We start from the raw sequence: 24775 nt of genomic DNA, 5'->3' as shown, positions 1-24775 counted from the left end.
TTTATTCTCTTAGGTATTTTGTGAAAGCCACAGAAAACGAACTAACAGGGTTTAGGCTTTGGTTAGGGGGCTTGGGTCAAGATTGGACACTGACAGAAAGTAAGAGAAGTTCTATAATTGACTATCTTAATAAATCTCATCTGGAGCAGGGGAAAGACACTACAATGAGGTACCCGGGGCTAAGCTAGATAGTTGGTAAAGAAATGGCATCGACTTGTGTTCAATAGATTATGGGGATATTTGTGTTTGTGGTTTGGACAGGGTTCATATTCAGACATTACTTATTTGAGTCTCACTCTGTTGTGGGCCCAGAGTGGTCTTTATCTGATGTCCATGTTCTGTGGAATGGTCTGTGGCTAGCAGAGCACTAAGCTCTTTGCTCTGCATACTGGCACATCAACCCATAGCAGCATCAAAGCCAAGTGCCAGTACCAGGCCAGCCCCAGGATGTCAGAGGGCTTTGCATGTTCTCCCATAAAGCTTTCCACTGGTTTTGCATGGCTGATCCCTACTCAGCACCTCTACATCAGCTTATTTTTATTACCTCAAGTTAACTCTTTTTTTGTAATCTCCCCACTCCCCTAATCAAATAGGCTCTTCCTGTTTAGAATCTTTAATCACTGTCTCTCCTCTACATCACAGTTGCCATTGCTTCCTGTCTCATCGGCTTACCTGTGAACTCCAGGACAGCATGGGTCTTTCTTATCCAGTTTAACTCAGTTTTCTCAGTGACTCATACAGCTCAGATACTCATGAGGTGCTCAGAATTAGTATTTGTCGAGTGAACATTGACTGAGCTTCTTGTTTTCACTTACTATGCCTTTCAGGGCCTTCAGCCACGTTTGGCACAATAAACATTTGCACAATGGGTTATGTCTCAAATTGAATGTGCTGCAGGATGCCCAGAAAGCTGGTGTGTGTCTGGGAAGATATTTTTAGAAGAGACTGGCATTTGAATTGGTGGGCTAAGTCAAGCTGATGACCATTTCCAGAGGGGGTGAGCATGATTTAATGTACCGAGGCCCTAAGTAGAACAAAAAGGCAAGAACAGGTGGAATCAGCTTGGACTCAGACATCTGCCCTCCCCTGTCACTGATAGTTAAGAGGTGTGGACTAGAATCTATGCCATCAGCTCTCCACTCTCAACTGAAGGCAAATGGCATGGTATGGATTCCTCAATCCCCATAACTGAGTTAATACCTTGCAATAAATCTCTTCCTATAACTCCTTCTCCCCCCATATATATATATATATATATATATAATATACAATATATGATCAATTATTACTTTATCAACATATTATTAATAGATTATTATTAACGATTGTCAATAGTATATTATATCTTAATAAAAGTATTAATATATGTATATAGTGTGTATATATATATATATATATATATATATATATATTTTTTTTTTTTTTTTTGTCAGTCATAGGGCTTGAACTCTGGGCCTGAATGCTGTCCTCGGCTCAAGGCTAGTGCTCTACCACTTGAGCCACAGTGCCAACTTCCTCATGTGTGTGTGTATGTATATATGGATATATATACATATATATGTATAAATATATATATATGTACCTCAATATCTCACATCTCAGTGTCTCTCTACCTATCTACCTGCCTACCTACTGTTGGTTTTGTTTTTCCAGAGAACTCTGATGAATACCTGAGTTAATGACCTAATTCTTTCCCATGTGTTTCATTCTGTCCAAGAAATCATTTTGGCTTCATTCACCCTCCAAATAATTGACTGTGTTCTATACAAATGGAGCTGGCTATAGAGGTTTAGGTGTGTGAAGTTAGCAATACAAGGCATGACTTGAATTTTCTCCTCTTTGCCTCTCACTTGTCATTTTACCAGAAGCTCCGCACGGTCTCAGATCAAATAAAGGCCCTGGAGAAACCAGCGACGGCCATCAGAGCCTGGCACACTTCATTGGAAAGCCATAAACGCAATTACTAGATCATTAAGGACTGTAAAACAGAGGCTTTGAAGCCACATGCACGGAATTGCCTGGTTGGGCATGAGCAGTGTCCTGTCTAAGCCAGTGCCTCCCTGTTGCAGGCTGCCTAGAAAAAAGACAAAGGATTGTGAATTGAAATGGCTTAGTGATCATTATGAGGAAATCTGACAGGTCTGAGTTGATTCACAGTCCCATTGCTCCTTGGCTATTGTCTTCCTGTTGTGTTCTTTGAGCCCCAGTTTCTATGCCTGTGAGATTTGACAGTGAGAACTGGTTGTATTCGTGGCTTGGCTCTTTACCTCTTTAGTTTGTCGGGAGCCATCATATCAAAGTCCTACAGAGTAGGTGGCTTAGGGATCTGTCCTGCAGGTTCTGAATCTGAAATCAAAGGTTGGTTGTTTCTGTGAGCCCTGTTCTAGGCCTCTCTCCTTGGCTTATTATTTATGGTCATCTTCTTCCTGTGTTGTCACAGACTCTTCCTTCTGTGTGTGCGCCGGTGTCCCAATTTCTCTTTCTCATAAGGACACAAAGTCCTGTTGGATTAGGGCCTACTCCAGTCACTCCAGCTTAAGTTGATTATCTCTGTAAAATAACAGTGTCACAAATGATGTCACATTCGGAGTTTCCAGGGGTTGGGTCTTCAGCATTTGAATTTTAGGAGGGTCTCCGTTCAACCTACAACATCCCTTCTTGTCTTTAAAATAGGTTGGTTGCTCTAAAATAGGCACAATGGACTTCCTCATCCTTTGGATTTGAGTTGACCCCATGGTTTGCTTTGGCGGATTAGAAGCCCACAGAATGAATCCAAACAGAATTCTAGAAAGTGCTTGTATGTTTATTTTCACTTCTACTGTAGGCCTTTGGTAATTGCCCTTGGGTTTACCTGCGGGAGAAGCTAGATTTTTTCCGAGTTTTCTCAGCACAGGCCAGCAATGGTCAGCAGAAGAGCCCCAGTAATGTGGAGTGAACTCCAGATGCATGAGTGTGGTGAGCCCACGGCAGCTGAGCCCCAAGCTGATGTTCATCACTGTGTGTTCCAAGGTTGCTATGACTGTTATTACGTCACACTGAGGAGACAATGTGACTCACTGGGTTATGAATACAGAGTTGGAGGCTGTAGGAGAGAGCGCCCAGCACTTTCAGTCAGTGTAACGTAAGTTGTGGTCATGGTATCATGGTGTTTTACAGACTCTTGACATCTAGGTGGAGGCAAGGGGTCAACGGTTTGTCTTGATTGCTAACTTGATTGGATTAAAATGATTAGGAGATCAATAAAGCCCAGATCTGGGTGTATCTGTGATGGGGTGTCTAGAGATAATTTGATCAGGAGGGCTCTATCCACGGACAGATTCAAAATTGCCATAGACTACTGGAAGGTAGTGGGAACTGAAAGGTGGAGCCAGGGTAGAGGAAGTAGGTCAATTGACATGTGTCTTTGAAGGGCATGTCCTGCCTTGGCTTCTTGTCTGTCTGTTTGTCTGTCTGTCTGTCTGTCTGTCTGTCTGTCTGTCTGTCTGTCTGTCTCTATCTCTCTGCTTCTCTCCTCCACCACGTACACATGCTGCCATGATGTTCTGCCCAAAGTACTTGGGGCCAAGCAACCATAGAATAAACCCTCTGAAATCCTGAGGCAAGATACACCTTTCTTCTTTTAGGTCGTTGAAGTCAGGCCTTTTGTCACAAGGAGGGAAAATTTTACACAACAACATGCTTTGTCATAATAACAGTAATGAGAGGTTTAAAATGAATGTAATGAACCAGTGTACTGGCCATATTAATGAATAAATAGAAGGCTACCATTACATACAATAATCATTTATAACATCATGTAATATTTCTCTGCAGATGGGAAAGATGGGGAAAGATGAATCTCCAAGAACTGCAGTGACTCAACTTCAGGCCATTTAGTTGGTAAGTGGCAAATCTTTCACAGGTATATACTGACTTTATCTAACATGAAAAAAAAAAACAACCCCATAATATTTGCATATCTCCTTCTCTGTAAGCTATTGACATTTTAAAAAGTGAATGCACCAAGATTCTGGAAATCTGTCTTGATTTGCAGCTTGAAATGAGGGCAAAATAGAAGATTGCTCATTCATTCATTCATTCATTCATTCATTCAACAGATATTGAGAACCAGCCATACACCAGGCATGGCGTATGGCTCCCTTCCATACCCCTTCCACATGCTTGTTTTCTTTGCTGCCATTGCTTTTCTTCTCCATGCTGCTTTCATTCTTCTTTGAGAACGTGTGTGTGTGTGGGGGGGTGTATTGTGTGGAGGGTGTTAAAATCTCTGGCATGTGGAGTTGGGTCTCACCCTCAGGCTGATGCTGAAGGTATTAATTCATTTTGGATGGCAGCTGCTGTGGGCACACCTTGACACCCTAGTTTTGTTGTATGTTTGCAAGACTGCCTAATAGAGTGGTAGGAAGCATGCTGAGCAGCCTAAATGCTCCACTGCGACTTGCCCCATTCCCAAAGCTGCTTCTCATCCTCGCCCACTCATCCCTGCATTCCTTTGGTTACTGTTCCATTTGGTACATGCCAGGCTCTGTGTGACCACTCAAAACCCGTGGACAGGCTCCAATCATTCTGGTCTCTTTAGTAAAGATAGGAACACAATGCTATGCAGATTGTTATGGGTCAATCCTCTTCCAAATGCTGGCTATATACTAACTCATTCATGAGCTACGTGTGATTTCTCTTCTGACATACAAGGAAATTGAGGCACGGAAGGGGGTAGAATGGATGCAGGAATGGCGACAGAGCTGGAGTTGGAATTCTCACACCTGGATACAGAGTCTGTCCTGCACACAACCTTGTGAGATCCCCTCTTGGCTGCACCCGGGAGGGCCACGATCTCCTGTGAGCTGGGTGGGAATGCTGTGAGCTTGTGAAGAAGAGCAACTGCTGTGTAAGAAAACCATTCCACTTCGCAGCCTCCCTATCCCAGCGAAACTTGTGGCTTCACGCGTCAGTCCAGGCTCATGTTTCTTCTGATACTGGTCGAGAGCAGAGCCCCAGTTATTGCCCATCTTTGGACTAGACCAGGAGGAAGAAGAGCATTTAAAGGGATTTGTGTAAGCTTCGGTTTCCTCATCTATGCAATGGGAACAGGTGACACGAATGGGAACAGACTTCCACTGAGCACTTCGTGTGTGCAAGCTCTGTGCTAAACGCTTTGCCCCTTGAATGCCGCCATTCTTAAAGCAACAATGGAATTAGGCATGCTCAGAGGAGTTCAGTAACTTGTCCAAAGCGACCCAGCTATTAAGTCAGAGGCAGAGCCAAAGCAGCCTCCAAAGCATATAGAAAACCCTCATTCTATATGACGTCAGTGGTTCTCACACGGGCAAAACCACCCCTGGGACTCTTCCAGAAATTAGTGGGGGGACCCTTCTTATGCTGATGAGAAGGGTGTGGCGTTGAATGACTTACTTTGAGGGAATCAGGATTGCTAGCGGCTCAGCCACGTGTGTGGAAGTCTTGTTTTATCTCCCTCAAGTTCCCAGGATCTTGCTAGATATTCAGGTAGGTGAAAAAATAATCTTGTATCAGTGGAGCCTGATTATGGTAGCTTATTTTCTTAAAAACCTGAGGAGCCATTGGACACATGTTCCAGAAAATTCACATGGCCCCTGGTGATGCTGGCAAGGTCGCGAGCAGAGGGGCCACCTCCACAGAGCACCCTGGCTCAGCGCGCTCATATAGGTAGCTATTTCTTTTTTCCTCTTGAGGTGCCAACATCAGACCCCCTCTCTCTATCTTCTGGCATTTGCATGTGAAATTAATTTGTGAAAATTATGTATGTATGTAGGTTATGTGATCTCCAAATTTCATTTCAGCATACTAAAAGGCACATTACAATATGTTTGTTCCAAAAGGGTGGGTAGGATGCGTCGTTGCCTCCGATTCTTCCTTCTCTCCTTGATGGAATTTGGCACCAGCGTCCTTTGCCATGTGACTTTACAGCGCCTCTCAAGGGGGTAGACCTCACTTCCCAGGAGAATCCTTTTTCCTGGTCCATCCTCCCCAAATAGATAGGTCAGATCTTCCTTTTGCAGAGTCTTGAACAACCTCTGTTTCTCCTTTGCAGTCTCCATCAAAGTTGTCTTTGCTTCTTTGTGCCGTGACTGTGCTAATGCCTCTGATCAGCTAGCTCACCTGTGAACTCCAGCGGAGTTTACTGAGGTGCCTGCGTTGTTCATCTCTGTGTACCCAGTGACTCGCACCACTGCGAGCATCGGACAGATGCTCAAAGTCCATATATGAGGCACTGAACTTTCTGAGTTCATTTATGAGGCCTGTATTCCAGGTCTGTATTCCAGGACCTTGAACAGTGCTTGACACATAAGAGATACTTCGTAAGTGTTTACATAGTGGGTTATGATGGTTCATTTTATGTTTCAACTGTTCTGAACTACAGGCTGCCCAGATAGCTGATTAAACATTCATTCTGGATGTGTCAGGAAAAATGCTTCTGGAAGATATTAGCATTTGGAGGGCAATGATTCCCTGTTTCTGTTGCTTTTGAGCTTGGCCATGAGGCTTGCATAGTCAAAGGGATATGAACAGAATGGAAATGTACTGGTCTTCATCTTGTGCTCAAGAATCATCATGGGTTTCTATTGGTTCTCTTCTGCTCCTCCCGTTTGCTAGGAGGAAGTGGTGTCCTGGGAGGCTGCTGGCCTGAGGAGACTAGAGTGACGCTGGAGATAAACTCACAAGATCCCAGGACCATGGTCCATCACAGAATCAGTGCAGAAATTAGGAATTTATTTGGGATTGATACTGATGAATTTGTTTGGGATTGAAACAGACCGGTACAACAGAATATTGGATGCCATAGGATTGGTAGGCCCTGGGATTCTACTATTCCTCATAAGCAAAGCAATGGACCAATGTCTTGGCCTATGCACTGGGACAACTTTAAGAATAGTTCTTCCTATAGCATCATAGGATGGCCGGGTTATATGCAGACATTGTTTTAAAGAGAAGTGTGGCTCTTGGTTTTCAGATCCTTTGGTTCAAGGGTTCTGTGATTCCCACTGGCTCTTCTAACTACTAGGGTAGGTGCTGATGGTGTCCAAGGGTGTAAATTTATGACAGCCCTTCCCTAAAAGGGGCTTTGGCACCATGGAAACCATGAGCCCATTCAGCTTTGTGACTGTGGACTGTAATTACCAAGTTATTAACTGGAGTGTTAGATGAAAGATTGATAGTTCTTGCTCAATGTAATGTGTCCTTTAAATGCTAAATAATAAACTAAATGCAAGGAATAAATAAGTTCGATGGCTTATTTATGGGGGTAATTATGGGGATATTTTCAGCCCATAAACTAGGGCATCTGTAGACACCCCAGGCTATAGAGGAGAAAGAGCCCTGAATTAGAAATCAGGAGGCCTGAATTTTCTGCCACCTGCCAGCAGGTGACCTTGAACAGGGTATAGCACTGCTCCGAGCCCTAGTTTCTTCATTTGGAAAATTGGAGGTGAGGATAATAAAATATCCATCTCCGAGAGTAGTTGTGAGGAGTCAGAGACATGATTATATATGTGCTAGTGAGCACAGTGCCTCATATATAATAAGCAGTTTCAAAATGTCAACCATCATTAAACCATCATATTTGAAATAAGAGATTTGACCGGGTGAGTAGGAGATTCCTAACTTTACATTTTCAGTCCATAAGTGATTGATGTAATTTGCAGTCGACCATCAATGAATTCTTATGAAGTCTCCTTTCATGATCACTTTATACCTTTTTTGTTTTGGGGCCAGTACTCAGGGTCTGAGCACTAACTCTGAGATCTTTTTTTTTTTTCCCCTCCAGACTGGAGCTCTATCACTTCATCCACATTTCTACTTTTGGCTTTTTTTTTGGGGGGGGGTCCGGTCATGGGCCTGAACTCTGGGCGCTGTCCTTCAACTCTTCAGCTCAAGGCTAGTGCTCTACCACTTGAGCCATAGCACCACTTCTGGCTTTTTTTTTTTTCTGGTTATGTGGTGCTGAGGAATCGAACCAAGGGTCTCATGCATGCAAGGCAAGCACTCTACCACTGAGCCACCTTCCCAGCCCAAGATGTATTTGGCCTTTTTTTTTTGGTCGGTCGTGGGGCTTGAACTCTGGACTTGGGCGCTGTCCCTCAGCTCTTCAGCTCAAGGCAAGTGCTCTACCACTTGAGCCACAGTGCCACTTGGCTTTTTTTTTGGTGGTTAAGGGAGATAAGAATCTCATGGATTTTTCCTTCCATGGCTTTGAACCATGATCCTCAGATGTCAGCCTCCTGAATAGCTGGGATTCTAGGCATGAGCCACTGATACCTGGCCACATTCTGCTTTTAAATAAAGGACAAATGAAGAGAGGAAGGGTGGACAAATCCATTCATCATAGCTAATGCAGGTATGGATGTGAAAACAGAAGTAGGAAAATTGAGATGAGTGGAGTTGGGAGAGATGGGAGAAATCATAAAAGGGGCAACATGTTTTTGATGAAGACCCCTGGGCTCAACTTCATAAAGATTAATAATAATAATAATATGGAACTTGTTTCAGTACAGACAAACAGAGAAACAAACTAGGAACATTTTAGTGTAGTCTCCCAGTTTTTCTATTTCAACCCACATAATACAATCATGCTGATTGGCCACCTGCTTCCACGATCCCTCAGGATTCTCCTAACGCAGACTTTTGTTAATGGCCACAGACCAGGGCATTCTTCAGGAACGTTGTCTAAGTGGAAGAGTTATCTGTGGCAGCCCACTTATCCCATTCGGTTAAATTATACTTTTAGGCTTTCTGAAATCTTCATTTTAAATTGGTCTTAAGTGGGCCGGGGCTTGGCTTTAAGATTCCTTTCCACCTCCTCCTTCCTCCTTCGGCTGCCCTCAAGCTTTCTGTCAAGTAGTTAATGATGGTACCAGGAGCTTATTCAGTAGGGGTGCCTTCAGTTTAAAGGGTCTCCATGGTGAGCCGTTTTGTAAAAGGGAAGAATGTCATTCAAATCATCACCCTCTAATTTTTTCTGCTCTGCTGAGCTCTCCCCTCCCTCCCCACCCCCAACTAAATTTAGTTCTTTCTCTAAGTCCATCTAAAAGTAAAAAAAAAAAAAAAAAAGTCAGTCCCCAGTAGCCTTCTTCAACCACTCTACTTGGGGCCACATAGCAATTTTTCTCTGAAAAAAGAACCACAAGATATACTTCTTCCTGCCCCTTCTGCCACCCATGATTGGGTTGGTTGATTCCCACTGGTAATATCTGAGATGAATTTAAGTCATTTGTACATATCCATTGAAAATTCAGATGCACACTTATTTTAATATGGACGAGAACCACAGCTTGGCATGGTGGTACATGACCATAATCCTAGCCCTGTGGAGAGGCTGAATGAAGGGAGAATCACAGCCAAACCGTCTCAGAACAAACAAAAAACCCAAAGCGGGGAAAACCCACCAAAATCATTCTGTCTGTCTGTCTATGTTTTTCCATCTTGTAAATGAAATGAGATTTAATGGGTATTGTTTGTTGGGGGCACAAAAATCTCTTGTGAAAACAGCCAGGCAAAAAAGGAAGAGGCGCCCTGAGAATGTGGTGGTTGGCAAATGCAGTGATTTCACATCTGCCCCTTGCTAAGTAACCCTGGATCAAAGTTGTGCCTCAAGCTGCCCTCATCCGCCTGGAGTTCTAAAATCCTCTTTTTGCCAAGCCTCTCTGCTTTCCTTTTCCCTCTCCTGTAACCCATCTTCACAAGGCCTCCAAAGTGATTAAAAACATATTCATACTAATAAGTGCAGATTTGAAGGGTTTGCCTCATTTGTACCTGTCAATGCTTTCCTATTGTTCTTAAGGTAAAAAAAATCAGAATCCCTGCCTGATTTCTGTGGTGCTAGTGATGGAGCTTCAGGCCTTGGGTGGGTTGTGTATGGCTGAGCAAGTGATCTAACACTGACATTTGGTTCTAACACAACGGTGGGGTAGGTGCTGACATCCTTACTTTATAGATGAGGAAGCTGAAGTTCAGACAGGCTAAGCGGCTGGTTCAAGATCACACAGCAAATAATAAGCAGAGGAAGAGCTCAAACTGCAGATCCTTCCTTGCTTCTAGGTTTCCATTTATTGTACATAAGCTGTCTCTCCAAATCGTTTCTCGGTGTATGTGACTACAAGATATTCTGAAAGACCCCCGACTTCGGGTGTCCCCCATATCAGGACCTCCCTGCCCCAAGCACCAGTCAGACGACACCAGATGCAAAAGGCAAGAGGGTTTTATTTGGGCATGCCCAGGTTCCCAGGTGCACGTGACCTCGAGATCCGCAAGGTTCGGGTCAGTGGCTGGGAACCCCGAGCAGTCCCGGGGATGGTCCTTTTATGGGACCCCTCTGTCCGTTACAGGAGTGCCCGCGCTTTTTCAGCCAGTAAATTTAAAGTATTACAACCTGGTCTGCACGCAGGCAGCCAATCCTTTTAAAACAAATCATGTGTTTTGGCCAATCACTGTTCGAGGGGGTCCCTTGGTGTACATGCCCTGAGTTGTGAGTCTCCCGCCCTTGGTATGAGGAAGTGACCTTTGTCAGCGCCTGTCCTTCGCTCACACCAGGGGGCTGACTGCGGGGTGGGATTAGTTAGTAGGGTGTGGGCTTGTTGATTAACTGGTGAGGTTAGTTATCAAAGGGGGAGTGTGGGGTAATAGAAAAGCAAAGCATGTTACAGAAGCCAGAAATAGCTTGGTTAGATACAAAACTCTGTTCCCCTACAAAGAGGCTCAGGGCCTGGTTGGTTGGGGAGGGGGTCTTTCATTCCCCCATTTCTTTTGTTAGTGCCTCTAACCTTAGAGGCCGGTGTTGTCCTTTTTCATATTAACTACCAGTTTCCTGTTGCCTGAGGGCTTGATATTGTTGGGTCAAAACTAGGGCCTGTACTACCGATAGGCGGTCTTTTACAAGTTGTATCAAGCGGTTCACAATGTAAGGGCCTAAAGTAAGGATTAGCATTAGTAGTATAAGTGGTCCCATCAAGGAGGATAATAGGGTAGTGAACCACCGAGACTTGTTCCATAATCCTTCATACCAGCTCTGTTGGGACTCAAATTCCCGCTTTCCTTTATCTAGCCTCTCTTTGAGTTTGTCTAGGGTCTCGATTATTACTCCTGTTTTGTTAGCGTAAAAACAACACTCTTCTTTTAAGGCTGCACATAGGCCCCCTTCCTTTAGAAAAAGCAAGTCTAACCCCCTTCGATTTTGGAGGACTACCTCAGCTAAGAAGCTTACGGAGTCTGTCAACGCCCGGACAGACTTTTTTAGGGTCTTTAAGTCTTTATTTACAGCCTGATGTAGGAGCATGTATTGATCTGCCTTCATCAGGGCTGTGGTTCCTGTGGCAATTCCGGCCATTATTCCTCCAAGGCCCAAAAGAACAGCTAGGTTCTCTGTTGTCCCTGTATACAGGGTTCTCGAAATACTGGAGGACAAATTCATCGGGATGGTAGGTGATGGGGGGCCAAATTTGCACTAGTACACAATAATCCCTAGTTGGGTTAAAAACGGCTGTTGACACACACGGGGTAATTCCAGTGTTACAAGCCCAATTTTCCTTTGGCTTGCAGAACCTTTATCTTAGAACAGCCTTAAGGCACCACTGTGATGCAGAAGCTTGCTAGATTTTAAGGCTAAGAGTATTACCTCCATTGATAACACACTCAGGTTATTACCATACCAGAGCCAAACTAGGCTGTGACCATAGAGTGGATTTCCAGTCATTATGCACTGAAGTGCCTAAGACAAGCAAGCCAGTGATATCCTTGTCCCCAATATCCACTGTGGGAAGAGAGGGTTTCTGGATATCACCCAAAAGAATGTCCCACAAGATCTTAGATTTAGCAGCAGTCAACCAGGAAGCAGACTCAGGTGATGGAATCAAGCAGGAGTTCCTCCAAGTGACTGTCAGGCCGTCGTTGAACTTTACCCATTAAGGTATGCAGCAGCAGCAGCAACCGTAGCAGCAGCAGCAGCAACCGTAACAGCAGCAGCAGCAGCAGCAACAGCAGGATCTCTCAGTGGCTCCAAGGGACTGTCACACCTCATGCTCGGCTGTAAATTCCTACACAGACTGGTTAAGGATACATTGCATAGGCTTGGCAGGCTTTGATCCTGTTGGTTTTTAAGATCTTTTAAACAATAGTTGAGGACAATTTACCAAAATCACAACTTTTTACTAACCAGATATTTTAGTAAATAGACACAGAAGGCTTAGTCTTGTAACCATCTCTGACAAATGCAGTCTCCACACCTTGCACACCTACAAGAGTTAACACTATTTTTTATGCCCTTTTTTAAAATTATTTTATCTATTTTGCCTCATTTTTCCAAAACTGACTCTGGACCCTTGATCTTAAAATGGGGGTAGAAGGGCGAAGGTCCATCTTCTGTAACTTCTTCAAGCTGACTTTAGGGGCGTTGATCTTACCTAGCCAGGAGCCTATAACCTTAGCCTATTTTACAAAGAGGCCATCAGGGTTAGATGTCATTAAGAACAATATTTAACTTTTGACAACTGCACAGACCTTTTCTCCAGCTATAGCAGTGTAGCTTGTTTAGCACTCTGGTTTGTAAAAGCATCTTTCTGGATGACTTAGGAATGTGATCTCTAGTAACCCTAACACAATGCCTGAGTTACCTTTGCAGGCCTTTAGACAGATATCAATAGAAACACACTCTCAGGTTTACAAACTTTTTCCTGAGAAGATGAATTTCATGTAACTGGTGTCAGCTCAATATTACTGCCAATTAGAGCTTTTGGCACATAAAGGGGTTAAGATTTAAACTACCCCCCATATTTTATAACATTAGCTTTTTTACTATCACAGAGGACTGGCAAGTTCCTGTCCCTTACAAGGTAGTCATGAACATTAGGCATGCTTCCAAACTATCTTCCTATGACCTCCCGGCTCTGATCAGTTTTGAAGGGCCACGCACAAATGACTCTAGGATCTGACATTTCTGCCATCCAAGCAGTGGCTTACTGCCTCTGGATGTTCCTCCATTGTTTTTGTCCCAGGAGTGTCTTCTCTACACTGGATAAATGCCTCATTGGCATTTTCCTTAGCTGGTTGCTGGACTTGAACTCGGGGCCTGAGCACTGTCCCTCAGCTCTACAGCTCAAGGCTAGCACTCTGCCACTTTGAGTCCCAGACTCGGGGCTTGAATGCTGTCCCTTAACTCTTCAGTCCAGGGCTAGTACTCTGCCACTGTGAGTCCCAAAGCATCTCTGCTTGCTCTTTCAGCACTCTGCTGGCTGAGTAGAGGTGACAGTCTCACAGGGACCTTTTTCTGCCCGGGCTGGCTTTGAACCAGTTTGCAGATCAATGAGTCTTATAAAAGGCCACTTTATTCCAATTGAAAGCAACAAGGTGGTCAACATAGAAGTAGCTTTTAAGCATGCTCTTACCTGAAACTTATTAAGAGTCAAAGTTATATCTGACAAACTGTAGGAATCCTCTGTGCTTTGCTCTGGACTTTGCTGGAAACTTGAAAAACCTATAAGAGCAAACTAGAATAGCAATTATTTTGGTAATCCTAATTTTTCCTTTGTGCACATTGAGGCCAATGTCAAGAACAATTTTACATTTAAACTTTATATCCAAAAATCCATTCCCTATTTTTTTAAACCTCTTATTAATCACCTTTAATATTTTATACTTTAGTTATTATTTGTGTTTTGAAAAGATCCCTTGAAATCTTGAGGCCAAGTGTCACTCATTGCCTCTTGGCTGCTTGTTTTAAAACAGATACACATTAAAAATTTTAAACTCAAATGACAATTTTTCCTTAATGAGAAAATAACAATTATCATAACTGAACCAAAAAGTTAGACTTAGTGTCTTTATGACTTTTAAAAACATCCTAATTGTAAACATTAAAAGCAAGTCACATTATACAAATAACTTTTTAACCCTCTTTTTAAGGCCTTCCTAATTTTAATGTTAACACATCCAAGGGGAAGTTTTAGCAATACTAATCAGATCATCACATCACTCATTTTAATCATGTTTTCAGTGGCTATCCACAGGGAAAAGAGACAGAACAACGATGGGCCACTTGGCCCCTCCTATGGAATAGGCAGGCACACACCCAATCCGACTCTTTAGGGTTAGATGAACTGCGTTTGTGCCAGCTTGCCTCACCATGGGTGGACTCCTCCCAGGGCCTGTCCCACCATGCATGACCAGCTGAACTGCACTTCTGCTTGTTCACCCCTTACCCCTAAAGATAGGTCTTCTGTTGGCTTCTAAGTTTTTCCCCCTGTCTCTTCTCTTGGTTCTCGAATGAAATACACAGTTTTAGACAGACAGAACAGGTAACATCTTTGACAGTGTTAAACTAACTTTTACATTTAAATTTTTATTATTTTTCCCCAAATTTTAGCCAAGGAATTAAATGCCAAACTGCCAATGCATTTTGTTAAGCCAGATAACTTGATTACAGTATAAACAGACTTATGCATTTTAAAATATTAGCTTTTAAAATACCAGATTTTCTAATTTGCAAGTTAAAGAATCCTTAAAAAGCCATTTAAAACATTGTGAAGATTCTTTAAAATTTTTGGTAATGTCCAAACCTCATAATCTTTTGAATTTTAAATTTAAACTCACCCAATTGTTACAGCATGCTGACAATTTTCATCTTTGAACACGTTCACAGACACACACAAAACACTCACACAGATCTTAAAGTGCGCAAAAATCAAAATCAGTTGTATGTACGCCTTCTAAAGTTTTTAAACAAAAATTTAAGACAGTATTTCTTTTAGAACTAGGTACCTTTGTTGGGCTTCATTTTCACAGAGCTTGCTTGTTAGCAAGGCTTTTGAATCTCTTCTGAGTTGGAGGAGGGCTGGGGGAGGGAGTCACCTAAAACAAAACTGGCCTGATTTATTTATTTATTTATTTTACCCAATTTTAGACAGAACTAGCTGAAAAGTCCAAACCAGGCACACAGCCTTCTACGCCCTCGCCTGTCCTCCAGCAGCCTCCACTGGGAGAAGGTGCAGCCTGAGGCTTGAAGGGAACCAAACTAGCCCAGTAACCTTCCATGCCTCGCAGGGAGGGTGGGCATAGCAGGTCTGTGACCAAGCCCAGTTGGAGCTTTTATTCCCTCAGAGATGTTTAAATAAATAAATAACAAAAACACAGATACACACAAAAACCAAGGATCCACATTTAAAACTGGTACCAATTTTAAAACAGAACTAGACAAGAACCAAAGGCTGAGTTGGGGACTAATGGGCCCCAGTTTATCCCTACCGGAACTCTGTGCTGTTCTCACTCAGCAAGCTGAATCCAGAGTCTGCTGGGTGAGCCTGCCACACTCACCCAGAACTTTCCTACCCCAGAAAACATAAAACAAACACACTAAAGTTAACAAGACAAACAAGTGGCCACAAAGACAAAATCAGGTCTCAGTGAATGGGGCGACATCTCACCACTTACCAGGGGACTCAACACCCCCTCTACTCATTCCAGAGAAATTTTTCTATTAGATTCCTGCAGACGTTGACCCAGGGGCCTTCCAAGGCAGAGGAGAATTCCCAGTCATCTTGGGGCAAGGGAAAGAAGTCCCTAGCGGCCGTCCCCTCAGACTGACAGGTTCTCCCCCACGCTCAGACCCCCTAAGCCAAGGCCTGAGGCTGAGATCTAACTGGGGCCACTCGCAGGTGGTCAGTGGCAATTTCATAATTGACAAACAAGCAAGTTTCCAAAACCTGACAATCTCGGCTCAGGCTGTAACTTCCAGTGATCTATAGTCAGACTTAAGGGGGTTGTTAGTTGCTGCCCCATCCCTTTAAGGGCAACAAAACAGACAACAGAGACAATTAACACTAAACAGAAACAGACAAAAACAGACAGGTGCCAAACAGAAAAAGCAACTTCAGATGGGAGTGGCCGACCACGGCTAAACTCCCCGAGAAGGAGAGAGATTCCACGTTCCCTCCTTCCCCCGAGAAGGAGAGAGATTCCACGTTCCCTCCTTCCCCCGAGAAGGAGAGAGATTCCACGTTCCCTCCTTCCTCCAGGTCACCCTGGAGTAGGACTCCAGGGCGGGGCCAGGAAGAGAGAGATTACTTCTCCAGTGGTCTAGGGTTAAAGACAGAGGAGTAACAACAGCCTGACCCATGTTAAAAAGAACAAGAGTTAAACCAACACTGAACACAAAAAGAACCAAAAACGGACAGGTTAAGACAAACGCTGCGCGGCTCCGGTCACAAACCGAAAGCAGATTTTCAGACGGGGAAGCAAAATCCCCGGGAAGGAGAGAGATTCCACGTTCCCTCCTTTCCCCGGGAAGGAGAGAGATTCCACGTTCCCTCCTTCCTCCAGACATGAGCTCCGAAAAATCGAGCCCCTCTAATCCCTGAGGCGTCCCCCAGGGTGGCGGGGGAGAAGTCCGAGCTCGTCAGCTCCTTCTCAAGCCGCCCAGATACAGAGCTATTACGCGTAATAGTACAGACGCTGCGCGGAGACAAACACCAGACAGACAGAGACAAAGACAAAGGCCGGCTTACCTCCTGGTGGGTCCGAGCTGGAGTGGGTCAGGGGGCGATCCCGGACGAGCCCCCAAGATGAAAGACCCCCGACTTCGGGTGTCCCCCATATCAGGACCTCCCTGCCCCAAGCACCAGTCAGACGACACCAGATGCAAAAGGCAAGAGGGTTTTATTTGGGCATGCCCAGGTTCCCAGGTGCACGTGACCTCGAGATCCGCAAGGTTCGGGTCAGTGGCTGGGAACCCCGAGCAGTCCCGGGGATGGTCCTTTTATGGGACCCCTCTGTCCGTTACAGGAGTGCCCGCGCTTTTTCAGCCAGTAAATTTAAAGTATTACAACCTGGTCTGCACGCAGGCAGCCAATCCTTTTAAAACAAATCATGTGTTTTGGCCAATCACTGTTCGAGGGGGTCCCTTGGTGTACATGCCCCGAGTTGTGAGTCTCCCGCCCTTGGTATGAGGAAGTGACCTTTGTCAGCGCCTGTCCTTCGCTCACACCAGGGGGCTGACTGCGGGGTGGGATTAGTTAGTAGGGTGTGGGCTTGTTGATTAACTGGTGAGGTTAGTTATCAAAGGGGGAGTGTGGGGTAATAGAAAAGCAAAGCATGTTACAGAAGCTAGAAATAGCTTGGTTAGATACAAAACTCTGTTCCCCTACAAAGAGGCTCAGGGCCTGGTTGGTTGGGGAGGGGGTCTTTCAATTCTTTTCTCATACAAGTAGAAAAAACTAAGTAGGTCAATGGCTAGTGGTTGATTGGAAAGCTCAAAGGGGTATCAGTAAAGAAGAGACTTTATTGACTCTGGGAAATGGAAAGTCCAGGAATAGGGCAGGTCTCAGGTATGGCTGGATCTAGGGGTTTAAATGGTATCATCATGATGCATTGTCTCCTTATTTCTGTCTCTTTTGTTTTGCCTCTTTTGATGTGAACACATCCACAGAAAAGAGTTTTTCCTTCATGGTCTTAATACAATTTCAGTGATTTCTAGGAATACATCTATTTAGGGCTATGCCCAACAGGAAAAGCAAGATACTCCTCAGCATTCAGACTAAGTTCCCATTGCATTCAGTGCATTGGGAAAGATTGGGTCACATGACTATCCCTGATTCATGTTCTGATTGTCTGGAGCCTGGGTCACACGTTCTGATCCTGGGTTGAGAATGGAGCCTCACCTATATAGCACATTAGCTGAGAGAGGATTGATATTATCTCCCAGAGGAAATTCAGGCTTCCTTGCCAGAGAAGTGACTGGATACAGGTTGGCTAAAACTACAGACATCCAGCACTTTGGATCTAGTAAAGGCCATGAAATTCCACATTAGTGTGGGAACGTTGAAGTCTTGTAGGAAAAAGAACTTGGTAGGAAAGAAGAGAAGTGTGTTTTTTACTCCTGCTCTTCCTCCTCCTTCACCTTCTCCTTCTTTCTTTTACTTATTCGCCTTCTTTTTTTTTTTTTTCAGATAGGGTATTTTTATAGTGTCTAGTCAGATCTTGAATTCCTGGGCAATTGTACTGCCTAGCTTGGACTATAGGTATGTACCACCACACCTGGCTGCATTTTGTACATTTGGAAGATGGCCACATGGAATAATGATGAGTGACCACTTAAGGTGACTGATGATGCATAGAGGCCGTGCTCTGGGCTCTCAGTTATTTCTGGTTTCTTTGAATCCTCTGTGCTGGTCTGATCACATGTCTCTGTGTTCAGATCAAGTGCAGACAACTGTTTAGACCTAGGTGGACAGACGCTGGCAAGCCAATTTTTATCATATCCTTCTTCAATTTTTTTCTTTAAAATGAATGTTTATTGCTGCTTTTGAATTACAAAACTAAAGCATATAATACAACTAGGGAAGAATGCAAAAAATACATGGTAGGTACATAATAACTGTGAGAATTAAGCACTAAAATTACTCATAATTTTATAACCTAGAGGTAATCCCGTTAGCATTTCATTTTATATCCATTTTGGCTTTTTTTCTTTATACATGAATATATTGGTTGTAAATAATGCACATGCATATTCCCACATTATTAAAACAAAATTTGTGGTCTTATATATACGATTCTCTTCAGAATTTGTTTCCTACCTAACAATATCCCATAAGCTTTTCTCTGCTCATGAAGTACTTTTAGAAAACATTAGTTTTAATGACTTCCTAGCATTTGTTTGTAATGTTTATATGTAATATAATTAACATAACCAACGCCCTGTATCCAATGTACTGGTAGTTTGAGAATTTCCTATGTCATAAATAATTCTGAAACAAATATCCATAAAGAAATACATCTGTATTCATTTATTTCAAGCGTAATGCTAAAGCTCATAATATACATTGTGAATTTACCTTGGGGCTTTTACCTTAAAATGCTTATTTTTATTGCAAAGTATCTATACGTTTCTTTAAAGTATTAAGTAAATAGTGAGAGATCTCAGCCACTCCTCCTTAAGGTAATTTCTGTTAGCGATATTAACATATGCTTTCAGACTCTTTTCTATGTAAGTACATTGCTAAGTGTACATATACCCCCAACATACATATGGATTTAATTTCTTTCCCTCTCTCCCTCCTTCTAGCCCTCTCTCCTTTTCTCAATTTAGAAGATGCTCATATTTTATTTCTTTGAGGATTTTAAATATGATAACTCTATTACCTCATAGCACAAAATACTTTAATGTCTAGTGCTTTTGTGGTCTAGAGCTCTGAATATTATTATCACTTCAACTCTGATAGTTACTTTTTTTTAGCATAGTTTTAATTTAGCTATTCTGGGTTGGTTGTTTTTTTTTTTTTTTTGAATTACAACCTGTCATATTTGTTATTTCCTCATTTGGAATTTGTTCATTAGGGACTTTTATATAACTATTATTCAGCTGCTGTTTTCTTAATTTCTTTGAGTCTCTCTCAGAATATTAGTTTATAGTGTTTCATTTCTCTCCCTTTTCTCTAGGGTTTCTCTGTCTGGCCTGCTTTCATTCTATGTAAATAATCTTTCTTCATTTGTATTTTTGAATGGGGTTTGACCGTGGTGGTGTTTTGTTACTTGTATTTAAACGGAGTGAGTTTTCCAGTCCTTTTCTTTCCCTCTTCTTCCCCTTGCAAAACCATGCTGATGGCCTGTGTCCGCAGTAGCGCTGGGTGGTTTGTCCCCTTCCACTCTTCTCTGAGGGTCTGTGGACTTATCTCACCACTTAGTTTGGTTGTGGATGTTTTTCTTTTCTTGTTTCTCTCTCGGTTTTGTAAGTTGCCTACAAAGTTTACACCATGATGCCCTAGTAACAAGATTCTGTCTCTGTTTTTAATTTTTAATTTTTGCTAGTCTTGAGGCTTGAACTCAGGGCCTGGGCACTGTCCCTTAGCTTCTTTTGCATAAGGCTAGCACTTGACCCAAAGCTGTACTCATGGTTTTTTTTGGTAGTTAATTGGAGATAAGCGTCTCTTGTACTTTGCTGTCCTGGACTGGCTCTGAACTGTGATTCTCAGATCTTAGCCTCCTGGGTTGCTAGGATTACGGGAGTGAGACACTGGTGCCCAGCTGTCTGAGTCACAAAGTACATGCAGTATGCATACCCAGTTCCTGAGATGGGCTTGCTTTGAGTTGTTGAGATCAGGTCATTTGTCACAGCGATGAAAATCCAATGAACAAAACTAGGAATTCATTCCTCTGAGCCTACTCCTCTTGGCTATGTGTGGGAGAACACATTCCCCAACAAATACACATCACACAATCCTCATTCTGTCCCCTTCAATCCCTAACTCATCACCATAATCCAGAGATGTGGGATGCCCTAATGCCTGTCAATCAAGTTCTGTTGTTCTTTGAAATGTCCTTCTATGCGTTGGGGTATAAATTAATTTGTGATATAGCGATGTTGTCCCAATGACAAGGAAGAAAAATTGTCCTACTATCCTGCAGAGCTTTTAGCCATTCAATAAGTATTTGTCCAGTAGCTTCTTGCCCAGGATTACAGTCCTGTGGGTTTTTTTTTTTTTTAATGGAAAGAAGCTAATCTGCTTTATTGTGTTAGACAAATGTTGGATGAGATCTGGGCACTGTCCTAGGATTACCACATTAGGAAACCTCTGGGGACTCAGTCAAGGTCACTGGCCTGCTTTCCTGTTGTACCAAGCTCACTAATTTGGATGGGAAGGAGAGATCAGTTTGCTTCAGCTGCTAGGGTTTCCTGGGAAGAGAAATCAACCCAGCAGTGGTCTACTCTCCTATGTGAGCAGGTAGAGAGCTTTGTAAAGGGACTTGTAGACATCGGGTCCAAAACTTACTGGCAGCTATGAATGAAAAGCAAGTTGGAGAAGAGGACAGTGGATTTTGATAACCCTCGGTTCACCTGAAGCCATTTCCCTCTGGAATAGAGAGCAGAACATCACATAGATACTCATACATTGATCTTTGTAGCAGCATTATTGGCAGCAGTCAGCAGATGGAAACAACCCAAATTCATCAGCAGATGGATAGATAAAGTCCAGCCATCAATGGAATACTATTCAGCTTTTAAAAGGAACTGAACTGTGATATGTGCTATAACTTCAAAGCTAGTGTGCCAAATGGAAGAAGCCAGTTGTAAGGGACAAACATGTACAAGATTCTACTTACATGAAGTGCCTAGACCAGGGAAATTTATAAAAACAGAAACTAGAATAAGTTAGGCACCAGTGGCTCACACCTGTCATTCTAGCTACTCAGGAGGCTGAGATCTGAGCATTATGGTTCAAAGCCAACAACCCAGGCAGAAAAGTCTGTTTTTTTGTTTTTTGTTTTTGTCAGTCATGGGTCTTGAACTCTGGGTCTAACTACTGCCCCTCAGCTCTTCAGCTCAAAGCTAGTGCTCTACCAGTTGAGCCACAGCACCACTTCAAGTTTTCTGGTGGTTTATTGGAGATAAGAGTTTCATCGCCTTTCCTGCCCAGGCTGGCTTTTTGAACCACAATCCTCAGGTGTCAGCCTCTGGAGTAGCTAGGATACAGGTGTGAGCCACCAGAACCCTACAGGTCTTAGTTTTTTTGTTTTTGGTCGTGGGGCTTGAACTCTGGGCTTGGGCACTGTCCCTCAGCTCTTCAGCTCAAGGTGAGCGCTCTGCCTCTTGAGCTACAGCGCCACTTCCAGTTTTCTAGTGGTTTATTGGAGATAAGAGTCTCACAGACTTTCCTGCCTGGGCTGGCTTTGAACCATGATCCTCAGATCTCTGCCTCCTGAGTAGCTAGGATGACAGGTGTGAGCCACTGGCGCCCGGCTAAGTCTCAGTTTTTAAGATACATCAGTGTTGTAGATAAAACTAAGAAAGGTAAAGATAAAAAGCTTTTCCAAAGCAGGGTGCCAGAAGCTCACGCCTGTCATACTAGCTACTCCGGAGGCTGAAGATCTGAGGATTGTGGTGTAAAGCCAGCCGGGGCAGAAAACTCCTCGTGAGACTCTTATCTCCAATTAACCACCCACAAACTGGAAGTGGCGCTGTGGCTCAAGTAGTAGAACTCTAGCCTTGAGCAAAAAGAGGCTCAGGGACAACACCCAGCCTTGAGTTCAAATGCTGCAACTGACAAAACAAAGCAAAACAGAAAAACTAGAATAGAGACCACCAGGGGTGGAGTCTGAGAAGGAGAGGAGCCTGTTGGAGGGGATGAGAACATTCTGGGAATAGATGGTGGCAATGGGCGAGTATATAACGCCACTCACATGCTGGTGATGGTAAATTCCATGTTATGTGTCTTTTTAAAATCACAATAAAAAGGTATGTCTGGACCTAGCCACCCTATCACACCTTAGTGTTGTCCTCTAGAAAACTTAGTGTGGGATGAGCTAATTGAAGTAAGAGCCCGGTTGGCCTGTGGGCTGACTTTCCTTCAGTGAAAGTTCATGGCTCTGTCTAGGAGCTAGTCCCCAAAGGTGCCTTAGACCCTCCGTTTTCTCAGGAATGTCAGATTTACCATCAGCCAGCACCCACCCCATTGAGTTGTGGATATCCAACTGGATGCTTCCTTGTACTACTTCATGCCTTTGGGTAATTTGAATAAAATATACAGATGAGAGGAAGTTCCCGTAGGAATATATTGGTTCGTGTGCCTCTCACCGGTGGAAAATCTTGACTATAATTTCTAAGAGAACCGATTAGGCCACCAGAGGGCAATGCTTTACAAAGAGGGATGCCTTAGCATGGGAGGATGACAAAGAGATTGGGGAGATATTGTTTTAGGGTGCGGCTTGCCCTTAAATTGTTTGAATACATTTCACCTGCTCAGTCCTGAACACACAGTGAGTGTTTGCACATGCATGTTTTCAGGACACGAGGAGAAAGCTGGGGAGGAGAGGAAGTAACAGATCAGATGCTTCTGTGCCCTGTCTTTAATAAGGAAGAAGGACCCAGCTGGGACTTTCATGACTGGGTGTCTGTTTGAACTCGCTTGGACAGGAATCATTTTTCAAAGCCCTCTGAGTTGCCTTGTACGCTCTCTCCAGAATAGCAACCACATCAGCGGGAGCTTTTTGCAGGTCAGACCAACTCTGTTTTCCTGACAATAAGATTATCCTAGCTCGACTCAGGTACCGCTTAACCAAGTTAGGTGGAGAATAATTTAAAGCCGCAGCACTCTGGATTTGGAAATCCACCGAAGGAATGACAGGCTAATGGCTGATTTATGCTTTATTTGACTTAGAAGGATAAAAGGAAGAATAATTGAACACATGGGGTTTTTTTTTGGGGGGAAAAATTGGTGGGAAGGCCTCTTGGAGAAGATGGTTATATTTCCCTGAATCTCATAGTGTTACAGGCTCTGCTCTTATTACGTGGGCAGTATTTTTATATCTATTCTGATTACTGTTAACAGAAAATTTTATTGTATGAATATATTGCTCCATTCGAGGGCACTGGATATCATCCACCCATGGTCTGACAAACTTATCCATGGGGCTGGGAAGTGGCTCAGTGGTAGAGCGCTCGCCTTGTATGCCTGAGGTCCTGGGTTCGATTCCTCAGCACCACATAAGCAAAAAGAAAAAAGCAGGAAGTGGCACTGTGGCTCAAGTGGTAGAGCGCTAGCCTTGAGCTGAAGAGCTGAGGGACAGTGCCCAGGCCCAGAGTTCAGGCCCCACGACCGGACCCCCCCCCAAAAAAAACCTATCCATATATTTATCCACCCACCCATTCATTCATTAGTGCTTTCTCACTCACCTATCCATCCACTTATTCATCTACATACCCATTCACATACCATCCATATATCCATCTATCATCTGTCCATCTACCAACCCACCAACTCACCCACCCATCTACCCGCCCATCTACCCACCAACCCTTATACCCATCTATCCATCCATTGACCCACCCCAGCTCCCATCCATCCACCATCTACCTATCAACCATCCATCCATCCATCCACCACCCATTTACCCACCAACCCTCATACCCATCCATCCATCCATTGACCCACCGAAGCACCCATTCATCCACCATCCATCTATCAACCATCATCGAACCATCTATCCACTCACCTGTTTATCAACCTACGTGTTCTACTTATCCTTATTCTGAAAATCTTTCCAATCCAGCAATTTACCTCCAGCTCAGTTTCTTTTCTACACATTTACAATAGTTTACTTGCACCTAGATTTTTGCATCTCACATTTTTTTTTTTTTTTTGGTCTCTACCATGGCTGGAATGATCTTTCTACATGGCAGTGTCTTCATTTGAAATAATCACATGGTGGTAAATTTTGTTTCTCGGGATTATTGTAGATGGGGTCATTATTTATTTGGTTGGACACTACTTAGTGAGCTTTTGGTGGTTCACCATCGGCACGGGCATGCAGTAGTCATCAGCTAGGTGCCTGCCCTCGAGAAGTTTCCATTCTAGCAGGAGAGGCAGGCAATTACCTTACCAGCAAACACATGGTGGGTGTGATTTCAAGTAGTGATACATGCTGAGCAAGAGAAAATGCTGTGCATGAAGTACTTGTGTAATCAAGTGCTGTGGCTGGTACATGTAAGTGCTTAACTCACGGCAGGTGTGTTAGATCAGCAGTTATTAGTATTATCATGTAATTAGCCTCCCCTCAACCTTTCAACAATAATTACAAGCCTTGAGCATTTAGTGAGCACTTAATATGCCCCAGCCACTGTGTTAAGCATTATTATCTCTCCACAGCCCTGTGGGATGAATATGAGTATCTCCCTCATTTTAGGTGTGGACACAGAGGCATCATCTCTCATCATTTTCAAGGAAGTAGACTTTTGTGATCAGGACCTGCCTTGGGGCTC

At 43.5% G+C, this 24775-nt stretch overlaps 1 long non-coding RNA gene across 3 annotated transcripts in view; it reads left to right on the top strand.

Moving 5' to 3' along the window:
* Positions 1 to 3067: 3067 nt before the first annotated feature.
* Positions 3068 to 24775, top strand: part of LOC138829815 (uncharacterized) — a 103912-nt gene continuing 82204 nt past the window's right edge. For all 3 annotated transcript variants that reach the window (XR_011372743.1, XR_011372744.1, XR_011372745.1), the window contains exons 1-2: positions 3068 to 3121; positions 3814 to 3879. This is a non-coding gene — a long non-coding RNA (uncharacterized lncRNA). The remainder of the gene's footprint in view (positions 3122 to 3813; positions 3880 to 24775) is intronic.

Source organism: Dipodomys merriami, unplaced genomic scaffold (assembly GCF_024711535.1).
Source record: "Dipodomys merriami isolate MVZ:Mamm:240054 unplaced genomic scaffold, mDipMer1.0.p SCAF_177, whole genome shotgun sequence".
Taxonomy (NCBI): domain Eukaryota; kingdom Metazoa; phylum Chordata; class Mammalia; order Rodentia; family Heteromyidae; genus Dipodomys; species Dipodomys merriami.
The sequence above is the reverse complement of the archived record's forward strand: the minus strand, read 5'-3'. Positions and strand labels throughout refer to the sequence as shown.